Below are 11,256 nucleotides of genomic sequence, written 5' to 3' on the forward strand. Positions count from 1 at the left end.
ATACCCTATTTCACTTATTATTGAAATAATTTAAAAATGCCATTGTTAATGGCAAAAGCAGTAAGGTGCTTTTGCTTGTTTGAAGATAAATTCATGATTTCAGTATGTTATGCTTAAGTACATCTAAGGAAACTGCACTTATTAAGGAAAACTGATTAAAAAAAGACTTTAGGAACTGTTAAAATTACTTTCTGAAGCCAAACTATGGAAAGAACCTAGATGTCCATCAACAGATGAATGGATAAAGAAGATGTGGTATATATACACAATGGAATACTATGCAGTGATCAAAAGAAATGAAATCTTGCCATTTGCAACGACGTGGATGGAACTAGAGGGTATTATACTTAGCGAAATAAGTCAATCAGAGAAAGACAACTATCATATGATCTCCCTGATATGAGGAAGTGGAGATACAATGTGGGGGACTTGGGGGGATAGGAAAAGAAAAAATGAAAGAAGGTGGGATTGGGAGGGAGACAAACCATAAAAGACTCAATCTCAAAAAACAGACTGAGGGTTGCTGGGGGGAGGGGGGACGGGAGAGGGTGGTGGGGATATGGATATTGGGGAGGGTATGTGCTATGATGAGTGCTGTGAAATAAATGTGTAAACCTGGTGATTCACAGACCTGTACCCCTGGGGATAAAAATACATTATATGTTTATTTTTAAAAAAATAAATTAATTAAAAAATTACTTATTGACTACAGCAATTTTTTATTTGAAGCTTATACCCCATGGGGTTAACATATTTTATAATTATATATGTGTATATATAATAACGGTGTCCCACTACACAAGGGCCAACTTGGTTTGGGTCTTTACTACAGCAGCCTGAGCTGCACCCTCTTATGCCCAAAGGTTCTGTTGGGGGTCCTCCGGCATATAGGAGGGGGAGCTCACTCACCCACCTTCCCTTTCTTTAGAGCTCGCCTCTCCCTCCTCCCAGGTGCAGCTGCTCAAGGGAGTTCTCAGCACCAGTCACTGTGCAAGCCCCCTCTCTGAGCATGACGCCAAGGCAGGAAGAGACCCCAGGAGGAGAGGCTGCGCTCTGGTCACTCTGCCTACAAGATCCCTCCTGTACTCAACTGGTTTTCCGACTTGCTCTTTTTCTACCTCCATTTTGAGCTTCAAAAGATTCTATAAGATTCTAGCCCTATACTGGTTGTTTTTCTGCAGGTAAATAAAATATGGCATAGCAGGACATATTATTTACACTAAAGGACTAGGATGTGTATTCTGCTGCACTTCTCGTTTTCTTTCCTTTTTAATTTTTAAATTTTATTAAAAAAATTTTTTTATTTACTTATTTGAGAGAGAGAGAGAGAGATAAGCAAGACTGCGCTGAGCACAGAGCCTGACCCAGGGCTCAATCTCACGCCCCTGAGCCCAAACCAAGAGTCGGACGCTCAACTGACTGAACCATGAAGATGCCACAATCCTTTTTTTAATATAATATGTCTTGGTGATCATTCCCTATCAGCCCCCAGAGATCTACCTCATTCTTTTTAATGACTGCATGGTATTCATTTTGTGGAATAACCACGTGGAATTCCATGGTATGGAACTGATGAACATGTAGATTTTTCCTCTCCTTTTTTCTTATCAAACAAGGCTGAAGTGAATACTCTTGAACATAACATTTTGACCATGGGAAAGAGTATATTTTTCAAGCGGAATTGCTTGGTCAAGTGGTAAGGGATTTTTATATTTTTTTAGATATTGCCAAATTTCCCTGCAAATAAATTGTACCAATTTACACTCCCAGTAACAGTATACAAGGGTGCCTATTTCTCCTTACACCAGAAACACTGATTCTGGTGATAATTTTTTTTTTCCACCGTCTCTGTTTATTTATTTTTTCTTTAGGCTGCATGATGACCCTCATTCAAGCCCTTTGGGGAGTTCTGCCTCACTTCATCGACTTCGGCTACCATGCGTCTTCTGACAGTCCCAAGCCTAAATCTCTGCTCTCATCCACGGTGTATATTGCACGTTACCTGTGAGACATCTCCAGCTGCTGGTCACACTTTTTGAAATTCACACATACAAATGAAATACTACCTCTTCTTCACATCCCTCCGCCAACCCCAATTGTATTCCTCCCTGTTCCCACCCTTGATTCATGCTTCCATCCCCCCCAATTCAGGCCCTGGGCAGGCTGTGCGGCAGCCAACTAAACTCATGGGCTTCAGAGCAAGACTAAGTGTGTGTGAACTCTACAACTTACCAGCTGTGTGACCGTGGGCAATTTCTTAACCTTCGTGTGCCTCCAAATGTCCTCATCTGAAAATGAAAATAATTTTAAATGTTCCATAGGTTGTGAGGTTTCAATGAATTAATACATACCATGTACTTAGAACACGATAAATCCTAGGTAAGGGCCATTAACATATTTCGACTCCTTATATCTAATTATCAAGTCCTATAGATTTTAACTCTGAAACATTTTCTGAAATCACCCCCTTTTGTCCTATGTCTCAGATGCTGCCCTAACTCAAGCCTTTAGTATATTCTATGGGGATGATTGTGATGGCCTAATTGGTCTTCTTGCTTCTTGTCCTTTTTCTTTATAGCAAATGTTATATTTCTAAAACCCAGAATTTATTATTATTATCATCATTATTATTTTACTCCCTGCTGGACCTCAATTCTTTGGTCTGCAGGGCACTGCAGTTCCACTTTTTCCAAGAAAGGCTTTTCCCCCAACGATGTGGCTCCAACTAGAGCACACATTTCTCTCACGGTCTGCCAGTCTTGGTTATAGTTTTTTTTTTTTTTTTTTTTAAGATTTTATTTATTTATTTGACAGAGAGAGATCACAAGTAGACGGAGAGGCAGGCAGATAGAGAGAGAGAGAGGGAAGCAGGCTTCTTGCTGAGCAGAGAGCCCGATGTGGGACTCGATCCCAGGACCCTGAGATCATGACCTGAGCCGAAGGCAGCGGCTTAACCCACTGAGCCACCCAGGCGCCCCTTGGTTATAGTTTAGACGAGGTGGGCATGTAACTCGGGCTGCCCCGATTAGAACTCTTTGCTGGGATCTTTCAAGCTGTGACTGTGGAAATAGAAATCGTCTCCCTCTCCTATTGAAACTGGGGAGACAACAAAGTTTGAGAATTACAGGCAATTAATTTTCCTGCTCTGTGTAGAAAGACAACGCAGGTTGCTGAACAGACGGAGGTCAGACAGGTAGTCTCCTGGTGTTTGACCTCCTGCTTCCAGGTGACTCACGTTCCATCTGTACCACGATCTTTCTCATGTCACATGAGTCTTCTAATAAATTCCCCTTTTGCCATTTTTTTAAAAGCTAGGTTTCTGACTCTTGCAACATTTATCACAAACGCCAGGGCTTCATATTCTGTTGATTTTCATCTCAAAAATTATAATAAACTTTTGTAATTTCACCACAAATTCAAGGAGCAAAAAATAAGGATATTGATAGAGTTGCAAATGTATATGTGAGAAAGAGAAAACCAGGAACCGCCTGGCACTCACTGCTAGGCCTTGGAGTTCTCTTGTTGAACTTAAACAGCCTTATAAAGCACCAACATTAGACAAGGCCACTCTGACTGTGATGAAGCAAGACAAAAAAAAAACCCCAAGAACTTCTCCCCCTCACAAGCTTGTCTACGTCTAGATAGAAACAAGTTAAGTCTGCAGACAACAAAAATAGGAAACCTCCCCCTATTGCTAATATGACTGACTGCTGCTTCTTTATCAAATTACATCTTTGGCCTCATTTTATTCCTCCTGTCTTATAAATAAGATTAATCAAGATGCCCAATCAGAATTGCCCCTGCTTCCTGACACTTTTTCAAGCCCTACCAAAAAAAATCTCCTAATACAGTACAATCCTGTAAGTCCTTTTTTAAAATACCTTCTTTCTCAGATACCCACAGTCCTGTATGGCATATTTTCCCTCACTGCAAGGAGCAAGAGACCCAGCTTGCTTAACTGTAGGTAGGTTCAGGGTGGTCTTTGGCTGGAGGGCATCAATACATGGAACACTGAAAACAGTTTTTTGTTGAAGGGTTTTTCATTGGATTTAACCTAAAGATCCTTACGTATATTTAGGACAGTCTTCTAGGAGCTCGCAGTGTATAATTATAGTTATAATGACTGATAAAAAAAACTGTAGGCTTTGATTTTCAATTACATGTTATAGCAGAATCATAAAAGACAAGACAAAATGAAAGCACATTTCATGAAAGACATTTGTACTGCAATCTAAGTTAGAGAGCACTTTGCCTTCAAAACCAGAAAATAATGTTAATATTTCTACTGCATTAACCAGGGTCTCTCTCCTAGAAATGTAAAAGCTATAGTACTAATGCATTTTGATTAAAACCTGAAGGTGGCAGTAAATTCCTAGAAAACTAAGGGACTTGGTTTAGAATTTGTTTTTTTTTTTTTTCTAATTATTCAAATTCATATAGTGAGACTGCAGTTGCATTTAATTCTATTGCGTACTAATTAAGGGATCTTCAGGAAGAAGATGAAGTTCTAAACTAGGATTATATTGTTATTACTGTTTACCAACTGAAAAGAAGTCACCATGTAAAAGGCTTAGGAACATTGCAATGGATTATATGCTTTAGAGTTACTATAGAAACAAAGTATGTAATTAAACAAAAGGAAACATTAGAACTTTTAATACAGATCAAAGTACTCTGAAGGGATGTGGCATTCAAGTTTCTATTTGCCTATTAAATTTATAACCCTGTTGGTAAACTTTTTGCCCCACACTTTCCCAATTTTATTTTCAATATTCTTAAAATAGAATTTTCTATGGTTGTGTTTTTCCCCAAGGATCTACTGATAATCAACAGATTCTCTAGACTTATTGATCAGGAAGGGCCTAACTAGTAATTTCATACAGAAAATTCACAAATAGCAAATTAATAAATATTAATTCATACTGGAAAATGAATTTATTGATCTTTTTTAAAAAATATTTTATTTATTTATTTGACAGATTACAAGTAGGCAGAGAGGCAGGCAGAGATAGAGAAGGGAGGAAGCAGGCTCCCCGCTGAGCAGAGAGCCCAATTCGGGGCTCTATCCCAGGACCCTGAGATCATGACCTGAGCTGAAGGCAGAGGCTTTAACCCACTGAGCCACCCAGGTGCCCCCATTTATTGATCTTTATATAAAGATCTAAAACTATATTGTTTCAAGTTTCTTCTCTTGAGGGTAAACACTATCACTGGTACATTGAGTTATACCCAAAGTTATTGTGAGGTTTTAGTAGGTACAAGATTATCAGAGCTTTGAAAATTAGGAACTGGGGGTGCCTGGGTGGCTTAGTGGGTTGAGCCTCTGCCTTCAGCTCGGGTTGTGATCTCGGGGTCCTGGGATCGAGTTCGGTGTCACGCTCCCTGCTCGGCGGGGAGCCTGCTTCCCCACCCACCCCGCTGTCTGCCTCTCTGCCTGCTTATGATCTCTGTCTGTCAAATAAATAAATAAAATCTTTTTTTTAAATAAATAATTAAAGAAAAGAAAATTAGGAACTGTGAAATTTCTATAATCCTTTTAGAAAAAAAGCTAAGCAGGTACTATATATATTAGTGTGTAAATGCACAAAATAGTTAATTTTGTTGAGCAAGGTAAGTGATGTTGATATTTAAAATATCTTTCTATAACTATGCTAATACACAGATAACTATCAGTTTAGAAAGTAATGGGTGATTTGAATTTTCAAGATGTTATTTCATTCCTCCATTTAATTTTATTTAACTTTATTTTTAAGGCTGTTCTATAGTAATAAACTGTTAACCATGGTAAATGTAAATTTAACTTTATAAGTCCAAGAACTTATCTTTATTCTTCTTTATGATAATCTCTTTTAGGCAGTTAGAAAGTTCACATAAAGACTGAAAAAGGATTAGTTATGAGTTTGTTTTGAGCAGGGAAGAATGTAAAGTTGGAAACACAGACACACAGCATATATTTATCCCAGAAATACTGACACCTGTTCATAAAAAAAAAGTCCAAAACAATTATTTTTAACATAACATTTATTCTCAACAATTATAAGTGAATAGTCCATTTTATCTTCAAACAGTGCTTAGATTTGTTTGTAATCCTCGAAAACTTGTAATAAAAACAAAACAGGAAAAAAACTGTAGGCTTTGTATAATTTTGAGGTGTTTTAACCTTGGTGCTTGGTGCTTGAGTTCTATTTGGTTAGTTGGAGAACATAGCAGTAAATATAAATATAACCCCCTATGAGTGATCACCATCTTAAAAATATGTACCAATGGGGTCTGCATTATTTTAATTGTTGACTAGTGGTAGTGAATACTGGCTACCAGCAGAGGGCGCTTTGAGGTTTATCTGTTAGAATTCCAACGCCTTGGTGGCTGACAAATACAGACTATTTGTCTTCAAACTTACTTCCTAAGAGTGAAGATATTTCTAGTATTTCTTTATTTTCTCTGACTTATTGTCTAATTTTACAAACCTCTACACTGTCTGGCAAGGGATGAGAAGGCTATTTAAAAAACTCAGCGGCAGTTTCCAGCTGAGGGAATGAGCAGATGAGTAAGAAATGGTCCCATGGGATGGTCCCATGGGATGAGATTTAAGGAAACTCCCTGCATTTTTTTCTCTCAGCCCCTTTCAAACTCCATCACCACTATCAGCAATTCTCCCCTACAGATCTGTATGGAGCCCAGAAACAAAAGCATGTGGTTTTAAAACAGTCTAGTTTAGTCAATAAGAAAATGAACGCCAAATGGAAAAGAGGAAGCCCAAGGGGGAATCAGTGCTGAAGTAGCCTTCTGGGCAGTGGCTGTCATACTTTTTGACAGAGAACATATCCTATTACATTCATTGTATGTACACACACATATACCATCCATACATCTAAAACAAAAGCATCTTGAAGCAGTATTTACCTTTACAATGTATGAAAAATATGTATAATTTCTGTTGTCTTTTTTTTTTTTTCAAGTAGGCTCTACACCCAACGTGGGGCTTGAACTGAGGACACTATGATCAAGAGTTGCATGCTCCACCACGTGAGCCAGCCAGGTGCCCTGAGAGATCTATGACTTTTAAATAATTAAATGAAATATAGAAAATAAATTCTAACAGGGTTTTTCAAGGAAACTGACAAACTTATTTGGTAATGGAAGAACAAAAGGCCAAGAATAGTCACAATGCTTCCAAAGAAGAAATGGATTTAAAATTGAGCAGGATAGAACAGCAGAGATGAAGAAAAGGGAAGGTTCAGACTGAAGTGGGGTTTTGCAATAGAACCAGGAAAAGCTCAGAAAACAAACCACTCTATTATTGAGCCCCATACAAAAAAACTAAAGAGGGAACTCTGTGATCTTAGAGGTTTCCTGTGCCTTGCTCAGTGTAGATGTCCAGGAAAACCATTTTTAAATAAAAATAACAAGTATGAAGGTCAAATCCCATGCAAAATTATTATAATAAAAAGAGAAAAAGAAGTAGAATAACTTGTTTCTATGCCAGAAAGACATACCCATGATACAGATCAAAACTGTGATCTACTGTGCTCCTCTAAGTGAGACTGAGCATCAGATATACTACAACTGGAACGATATACAGAGAAAATCAGCATGGCTCCTTCATGAGGCTGACATGCACATTCGCGAAGCATTCCATACTTAAAAACAACAACAACAAAAAAACCCACAAACCCCCCCACCCCGTGATCTGCTATTTCAAAATAACTAAAAGATATTAAGAAAATGTTACAAGACATGAAAAAACCAAATACTTCAGTCTTCCCTTATTCACAGTTTCGCTGTCCGTGGTTTCAGTTATTTGAAGTCACCCGTGGTGGGGAAGCAGGTGATCCGCCTCCTGGCATATCATCGGAAGGTCCGTAGCCTCCTAACATTGCATCACAACACCTACACCACTCACCTCACTTCATCTCATCATGTGAGCATTTTATCATCTCACATCATTGTCATAAGACGGGGGAGTACAGTCCAATATTTTGAGAGAGAAACCACATTCACACAACTTTCCTTACAGCATATTGTTATAACTGTCCTATTTCATTATTAGTTATTGTTACTAATCCCTTATTGTGCCTAATTTATAAATTAAACTTTATCATAGGTATGTTCATATAGGGAAAAATATATGTAGGGTTTGGTGGAACAGATTCTGCACAGATAAGCAGAATCTGCTATACCTCATAATTAGAAAAACTCAGAAATGAGGTTACAGAACTCAGCAAGGAATAAAAAGTAAAGAAAATAGTTTTTTTATTTTTTATTTTTATTTTATTCTAAAGATTTTATTTATTTATTTGACAGAGTGAGATCACAAGTGGGCAGAGAGGCAGGCAGAGAGAGAGAGGGAAGCAGGCTCCCCGCTGAGCAGAGAGCCCGATATGGGGCTTGATCCCAGGACCCTGAGATCATGACCTGAGCCGAAGGCAGAGGCTTAACCCACTGAGCCACTTTAAAATAGTTATTTTAAAAATTAAGACTAAACTAGAAGGAACACAAGAGTGAACAAACCTGGGGCTCCTGGGTGGCTCAGCTGGTTAAGCAACTGCCTTCGGCTTAGGTCATGATCCTGGAGTCCTGGGATCAAGTCCCATATAGGGCTCCCTGCTCGGTGGGGAGTCTACTTCTCCCTCTACCTCTCCCCTTTCATGCTCTCTCTCTCTCTCTCAAATAAATATATAAAATCTTCAAAAATAATTTAAAAAAGAGTGAATAAACCCATTACATATTGTCTTAAAAGAAACAAAAGGTGAAAAGAGGAAAATTTAAAAACAAAAACAAAAAATCAATGAAGTAGGAGATTGAAGGGATTCAAGAGGAAGAGGAGGTAATAAATACTGAGTATGGAAAAAGAAGATTGGTTACCTGGATTATGGCACCCTTAAAGAAGAAAGCCAAAGTAAAAGAACAGAACAAATACTAAATACTCTCATTAAGAAAACTTACCTGAAATAAAAAAGATTTGAATTTCACACTGAGAGCATAATTGAGAATACTAAGTTAGAAGGACATATTCTAGTAAGATTACTGAACGAAAAGGAAAAGGAACAAACTGGGGGAATATCTAGGAAAAAAGAACATGTGACTTATAAGGAAAAGAAAATTAGGTTACCACTGGATTTTTCAACAGAGTGCTTTATCCCAGAAAAATGGATTAGCACACTGAATATATTTAAGGAAATAAAGTGTGAGCCAAGGATTTTATATTCTGTAAAACTGACTTCAGAGATAAAAAGCAAGAACTGTCAAAAAACAAGAACCCAGGGACGCCTGGGTGGCTCAGTTGGTTAAGCAGCTGCCTTCGGCTCAGGTCATGATCCCAGCGTCCTGGGATCGAGTCCCACATCGGGCTCCTTGCTTGGCGGGGAGCCTGCTTCTCCCTCTGCCTCTGCCTGCCATTCTGTCTGCCTGTGCTCGCTCGCTCTCCTCTCTCTCTGACAAATAAATAAAATCTTAAAAAGAAAAAAAAAAAAGAAGCTGCTTTTCAAATGATGCATAATTTTATGCTGTTGTTCCAAAACACTGGGGTCTATAGTCCAGCTCTCCTATTTGAGACTTGCCAGAGATGGCAAAGCATCCTTGTCTACCAAACATGTCTAGCACACAGTATTTGCTGGATGGTAACCTATACGCCAGGGTTGCTTGTAGCATAGACTAAGCCTGCTGCAGACCCCCTCTCCTGCCCTACTGGCAGCATTTGGAGTCATCTGAGCAATGGGTTGGATTCCCAAATGTATGCATGGTCTCCAAAATCTGAAGATGGGTTCCACTCACTGCGCCTTTCTTAGTAGGAGATGCAAAGTTCAGTAAGGTGTTCTTAACCTTAGATAGTACACTTCAGCATGACCCCCTATCCAGTCTCACTCAGTACCCTAACTTCATTATTGGGGCAGGTCCTTCGATCACTGCAGGGTCTTCTTCCACTTTCCAACGCACACTGTTTCTTATCAGAGCATTTAGAGTACTTGCCCCCTCCCCCCACCCCCAATCCCTAGGTTGATTAATAAGATGCCTCAATACAACTGGCCAGCATAGCATTTTGTGAAATGTCTAGGCAATCCAAATTCCTTTGGCCTATACTGTAATAGACAGCAGGAGAATTAATTTAACCAATATAACCCTGGGACAAGACCATGAATGTGAACTGATGTCTGGTGCAAGTGAGTGTGAATTGCTTCTGATGTTTTTTCCTGATAAGGATTTAAAAGACTACATTTGCTAGATTAATGGCTGCACACCACATGCCAGAGCTTATCAGTCTGTTCCATTAAACATAGCACACATCAAAAATCAACACAGCAGCCGGGGCTGGGGCTATCACTTGGCTCAGTTTATAGCAGCCGAATGTTCTGCCATGATCAGTATGAGTTTTACTGGACCTGTACCTTAAAGAGATATGACGAGGACCACTGCCCTACCTATTTTACCTTTTTTTTTTTTTTTTTTTTAGACAGAGTGAGTGAGGGAGTGCAAGATGGCTTGTATGGGGGCAGGGAGAGAAGGGGAGGGAGGGAGAAAATTTTAGGCAGGATCTATAGACCAGACGCGGAACACGCTGCCCCCACCCCCTCCCTGCTTGCTGGCAGCTGGGGCTCCATCTCAGGACCCTGAGGTCATGACCTGAGTCAAAATCAAGAGTCAGAGGAGGCTTAACCCACTGAGCTACCCAGGTGCTCCTCTCTCTTACATTTTTAAGGATTTCATTACACTGACATTTCACCTAGCCTACAGTATTACTTTTAGTTTACTTATAATTTACCGATAAATTATTCTGAATCTCAATTTTCAAGTCATATGTATGCTCGATTTGTGTTGCTATAAACAAAATCTATAAAGACATCTTAAAAACTAAAAAGTTTCTAAATTTTCTGGTTACTATAAGATTTAATAAGATTTTATACAAGTAAAGTTATAGTTTAAATCTATTGGTAGATTTATATAAACTGAACAATATTCCACAATTCTGCATCTGCAAGTTTTTTTTTTTTTTTGCACTATGAATGATTTTTCTCTTCTGTACATATTTTGATATGACTGTCAAGATTCTCTAGAAAAGGGACGCCTGGGTGGCTCAGTTGGTTAAGCGGCTGCCTTCGGCTCAGGTCATGATCCCGGCGTCCTGGGATCGAGTCCCACATCCGGCTCCTTGCTCAGCAGGGAGTCTGCTTCTCCCTCTGCCTCTGCCTGCCTCTCTGTCTCACTCTGTGCTCTCTCTCTGTGCTCACTCTCTCTGACAAATAAATCTGACAAATAAAT

General features: G+C 39.1%; 1 pseudogene; it reads left to right on the forward strand.

Annotated features, from left to right (window-relative positions):
• The first annotated feature begins 7,544 nt into the window (after positions 1 to 7,544).
• On the forward strand, positions 7,545 to 7,645 carry LOC125105795 (uncharacterized; annotated as a pseudogene).
• Positions 7,646 to 11,256: the final 3,611 nt, after the last annotated feature.

This window comes from Lutra lutra, chromosome 7, assembly GCF_902655055.1.
Source record: "Lutra lutra chromosome 7, mLutLut1.2, whole genome shotgun sequence".
Lineage (NCBI taxonomy): Eukaryota > Metazoa > Chordata > Mammalia > Carnivora > Mustelidae > Lutra > Lutra lutra.